The sequence below is a fragment of the Schistocerca cancellata genome, chromosome 1 (genome assembly GCF_023864275.1).
Source record: "Schistocerca cancellata isolate TAMUIC-IGC-003103 chromosome 1, iqSchCanc2.1, whole genome shotgun sequence".
Taxonomy (NCBI): Eukaryota; Metazoa; Arthropoda; class Insecta; order Orthoptera; family Acrididae; genus Schistocerca; species Schistocerca cancellata.
The window spans coordinates 340,000,941-340,006,940 of NC_064626.1; positions in this window are offsets into that span (position 1 = coordinate 340,000,941).

Genomic DNA, 6,000 nt, shown 5'->3' on the forward strand with positions numbered 1-6,000 from the left:
AGACTTGTGTTGTTAATGATGTTGATGATGAATTTATTTTGGAAGAATATGGTTATGATAATGAGTATCAGGTATTTGTGAAGTTTAAGGATAATCAAGTTTCAGAGTTATTTGTGAATGATGTTGATACTACAGGTAAGGTAAGTAATGCATGTGATGATGTGAGAGTCATGGAATACCAGCCCAGTCAAAACAGTTTTTCATTAATGTCATGCACAGTAATGATCCAAATAGTAAAGTTTTTTTTTTTTTAGTATCAGATTGATGATAACATAGACAAATTGGCATTCTGGAATAAGTTAGCTGTGGTTAGTCAGAATTTGTATCCAGATTGGTGGAATGAAGTGAAAGAAGATCGAAGTAGCAAGTGTAATTTTGACAGTAATATATTTTGTGTTCCATCTGTAGTAAGTGATGTTAGTTGTGCCATGGAATCCATTCATTGTGTTCAATCTTTATGTGACAATATGAGTGAACAAAGTAATGCTATGATACCAGTATAGCTGATGAAACCCTGTAAAGAAAGTGTGGACATTTGATGAAATTGAAAGTGATCTTTTGCATGAAGTGTCTAATAACAGAGAAGATGATTCAGATTTTGGGTTTCCATACATTAAAATTAAGATCGATCAGTGGTAAGGTATCTGTTTGATTGATGCAGGTAGCCAAATTTGTGGTATATCTGAACAATTTAGAGACAAGATTCAGTATAGTCTGAATTTTGTGGAAATGTCCATCATATGTGTAAAGATAAGAGGAGCTACTGGTAAGAAAAGTAAGTATGTAAAATGTCAAGTACTGTTAATGTTTAGTATAGAAGATATGACCTTTGAACATGGGTGCATAATGATCCTTACTCTAGAAGAAAATTTACACTATGTTTGCAGATACATGTGACTGTGTTTTGTTTATCAGGAAAGAAGTATGCAAGATGATGTGATTTCTAACATTCTGTCTTATCTATTGACTGAGTTCAAAACTATGATACACTATATTTATAGGTTCATACAACTGTATAATTATGTTTTGTAATAGATTTGTGCTTTAGAATTTGATACATATATGCCCTGAGACTAAATGATTAGATCATTTTACAGTTTTGAATTGGGACTGAGTCCTCATATTCTGTACTGAAAAAATTAGGAATAGTACCTTAATATATCTGTGTGTATCACCTTATTAGTTCATTTTATCATTGCATTTAACTCTGTTTATGAAAATTTCGTACATGAACACTTTTTAATCCTATCTGACGTAAATCATATGTACTTGCTTTTGCAATATAAATAGGAAGAGCATATGCCGTGTCATCTGGGGAAGGAATTAAACAGCATATTTAATACACAGGACAATGTTTCAGGATTTGATGTGCATGCTAGACAGGAAGTACCTATCAGTTGCACTGTGTGATGAGGAATCTAGGGAAGAAACTAAAATATGTGGGTGGATCCACTCCGACACTGCTGTTTGGGTGTACCCTTCTGGACCAGATGACTTACAAGAGATTGCAGGTGCTGGGTAATATACTCATGCATCTGTCAACTTCATCAGTGTTGTGACTGATATTTGTAAATTGTTAGCCAAGAATGCCAAAGTCAGTGTTATTCCACATAAATGTATGTTTTTTCAACTAGGGGGATTGACTTCCCAATACATTATGTAACATTAAATCAGTATGTATTTTTTTATGAATTGTAAATGAATCTTATAGGCCTTTACATATGTAGGTTAGTTAGTTGGTGAGAACAATTAGCAAATAGTGTGGAAGACATTTACTGGTATACACAGTGTAACAAAATGTATACATGTCTGATTTCATACGCTGATTTTGGTCCTCAAGTTACTCAATTATATCATTATTCAAAACTAATTATGACTGTTTAGCTCTATTTATCCTGAGTACTGTAATATTGTATCTTATAGGAACTTGAGTTGTGGGCAAACTCATGCTTCACTATGTTTTGGGTACCCCTGTTCATCACAACTGTGTGTGTATGTACTCAAAGAGAGTGTGCAACCATTGATTGAGGCCAGACGCTTCTTATAATTACTCTTTACATATGACTGACTTATTGATGTGATTATGAACTTTATTCATTTTGTTGTGTCTAAACATTTTTTGATGGTTTATAACTGGTGAGGTTTGGATTCATGTGTCGGTCCCCACGTTGTAAGCTTAAATCCAAATATGTTTTCATTATTTTGTCCTTCCATGAGTCAACATATCCTTAAGTACTTTGTTTTATGTAGCTGATTAATTTTGTGCTATATTTCTCCTCATGATTGAGTATATTCTTCTGGTCTGTACCTGTTGTGAGTTTTTTGAGTTGGCTCACTCATCATACACTTAAGGTCTGAACTTTTTCTCTCTTCTCTTTTGAAGATTTTGAAGATGTGACTTCATGGATGTAAACTTGCAATTTGCAATTCTAGTAAGTTACCTTGTCTCTGCATTTATTTCTATAGTTTAGTGCTCTAATGCAGTAGTTTTGACTTTGTATCAAATGTCTTGTGTCAGAATGTTCCAGTTCTATAAATCTGAATGTGTATAAATTATGGCTTGTAACATAGATATTTTTCTTAAGTTTTCTGTAATATATTATGTGTCAGATACTTCGATACATCTGTATTCCATCTTTTGGCATCATTTTGTACACTGTTTGGCAAACCTGATAGTAAGTCACAAAATATTGTAAACACATTGTTTCCATATTTTTTGTGGGAAATATTGCAAAGTGACACCCTCCTCTAGCATTACTTTTCCTGAGCAGAAGTAGTCAATACCAAAAATAATTTTTTGAATTTTTAAAAGGTTAACAATATCTCAGCTGTTTTTCTAAAAGAATTTCATATGATTTTGTACACGATGTAGCATATTTCAGGCTAAAATCCATAAAAAGAAATTACTTTATTTTCATTTTACAATCGATGTGTATGAACTCTGAATGTACAGTAAATTTTTTTTTTTTCAGAAACATTTGAAATACAAAATATTTGGCACACTTAAAATTTCTATTATTGATTATGCAATTTGGCACTGTTTATTAAATTTATTTCTGGATTCATTTGTAAATTAATAGAATTGCACTCGTCAAGAGAATTTGTAAGCTCTTTGGAATGTTATTGTTACTGCAGAGTGAAGTGGTAGTGGGCATGCCTCTGATGTAATCAGATGTGTTCTTATTTTTGGGAAGAACAATGTAATTTTCAACTTTGTTGATATGGAAGTTGTAAAGACAGTGTGATATACAAAAATGTGAGAGAATAAAATTCTGAGTAAATTACAGCACAGGCTCACTTCACATTTATTACATCTATTGGAACTGTGAGAACCTATAATGCCAAAAATTTCAGCTTCAAGAATCAGCCCCTAGACGTGAAGAAATGGAACCAAATATGAGAAAAGAAGATAAGTGAAAAGTTGATTGTAAATCTTACTCCTCTCAAACTTATTAAAATAGTTAACCATAAAGACAGTGGCATTCAACAAATGATGTGAGGGAGGGGTAGATTATACTCTGCAATACTCTATAGTAAAAGAGGGTCAAAAATTATTGGAACCTATTTATATCACAAAAGGGCTGAGACAAGGTTGCAGTAAATCATCCATCTTCTTCAATTTATACATAGAAGTGGCTCTCCCAAAAATTGAGAAAATGCTGCAGAGGAATCAAAATTATTTTTAATGAAGTACAGGTATTTTCATTAAGTTTTGCTGGTGGTCAAGTCATTCTAGCGCAAGATGGAATACAATCTTGATCTCATGGATGTTACATTTCTATCAGAAACATGACAAATGGGAACTACAGATGAGTCTAACAAAAACCAAGTACTAAACGTGCACACAAAGTTGACTACTCTTGGATCACCCATAAAGGCATTTCCCATTTACAGTCACTCCCATCAGCCACCTCTCCAAGTGTCGACTTTGTTTGCGCAGACAATAAATCTGGCAGTGCATAGTTACACTAGATTTGAAGTGCACATCAGTGATTCAGAAGGTATCAAACAGGTAGAAAAATCCACATGTCTAGGGGCATATATTGACAAAAGTTGATACAGTCTATTGAAGTAAAACACAGAATACAGCAAAGCAGGAAAGTAATAGGCTGTATGTATTCTGTTTGATGAGTCAAGAACATTTGTAACAACTATAAGAAAAGAGTCTGTAGACAATGGTTGAATCTGTCCAACACTATGGATCAGAATCATGGATTTTAAATGCTTACTCAAAAGACAACTAATAGTTGTGGAAATGGATTAGTTACAAAGGAATGCCAGAATATCAAGAATCAAGAAAATAATTAATGATAAAGCAGGAGCTAGAATGAAGGCCAATGAAACACTGGTAGATAGAATTGAAATAAAAATTTAAAAGTATTATGGGTATTGCTGAAAATGCCTCACAGAGATCTGAATGGGGGAATAGTATGTAACCTATTACCTGTGATCATTTTTCATTAAAAATCTGATCATTGGCTGAGGTTGAACCCAGGACATTTCTGTATTTGCCAGTCAAAGACACTAATCCCAGATGACAATACTTGTGTATGAATAAAAATTTCCATTGTAAATATTTTCTAACTTTATTTCCCAACTTTTGGAACATTTTGTGGATTATTGTAGGTTTTACTTATAAGAGGATGTAACTTCAAACTATTAGAATAAAAAATTTCCACCAACAATCATATTAATGTACAAGAAAAGGATGTATTTTGTACACCTTTATGTTAATAATGTGTATCTTCTATATATCAAAGTAATCAACACACAAAAAAATATTGGCTGGATATTTCTTAGTTCTTTGGGATATGTGTTCATGTATCTTGGGTAAAATTGAGATATTCTGGCATATAAATACCATACTCAAGTGTTAATGTCACGATTAGCTTCTTACTCTATCATGTAGGCATGCTATTGCCTTATTTGTAAAAAAGTATGTCATTTTGTATGTGGCAGTAGTATCATCCACTGGAACAACTCACTCACATAAAAGCGCAATGACTAGAACATGGAATTGACAATAACATGTGATACTTGTGTTGCACACATGATGAGATACTTCTTACCTGAAATAAACCTAATCAGTATGCCACCTTTTTATTCACGATAAATAAGAGTTTGCATTTTTCTGACAAATTCTTGATATTTTGCTCATCCCACACTCTAGTGATGTCTGATGGTGCTATCTCTAAGAAAGATATTGCCACTGTATTTTATTCTCACAGTAGGAAGCACATTCACTTTACCAAGATATATTTTCTTTGTTAGGCATTTAATTTTTCATCAATTTTCTTTGTAGTTTCATCTGAATGTAGAAATTTGAAATAAATTGGTCAAGAACTTTGAAGTAAGTCAGTGAAGTACTTTTTGAAAGTTATTACAGTTCTTATTCATTGCAGGCATCACAAGTTAAAAAACTCACACCTTTATAATGTATATTTGAAACAAATTCAGTATAAATTGTCATTCCATTTATATAATATCAATCATATTTCCGACCAGTGGCTGAATTTTGGTGTCTGTGGGGTTTGAAGGAAACACTTGGCTTCATTTTACATGCAGTTACTTCTTTCCATTCGTACTGACACAAGGTATTTATTTTGATTTCTCATGTGTCCTGTTCTGCATTCTGCTTCACATATATAAACATTTTATATAAATTTCTCATTTATTACCTCTTTTAAATGCTTCATAACATAGATTCATTCTCTGTACACAAACATCTATGTTAAATATTGCCTTTGGGGTTAGTCATTTTGTTTTCCTTCCAGATGTGAGCATTACTTCCAGATATATGAAAGAACTAAGTGGTTGTAGTGAAGCTACAAAAAGGATGCACCAAACTGATGTATGAAACCTTGTACATGCTTCTCTTACTATGTTGCTTCTATTATCAAACATTGTTCCAAAAGTCCTGGTCAGATGCCCCAAAGATGGGATGTCAAACTAAATAATAAAAAAATAAAAAAATAACGATCATATCACTCAACATGTGTA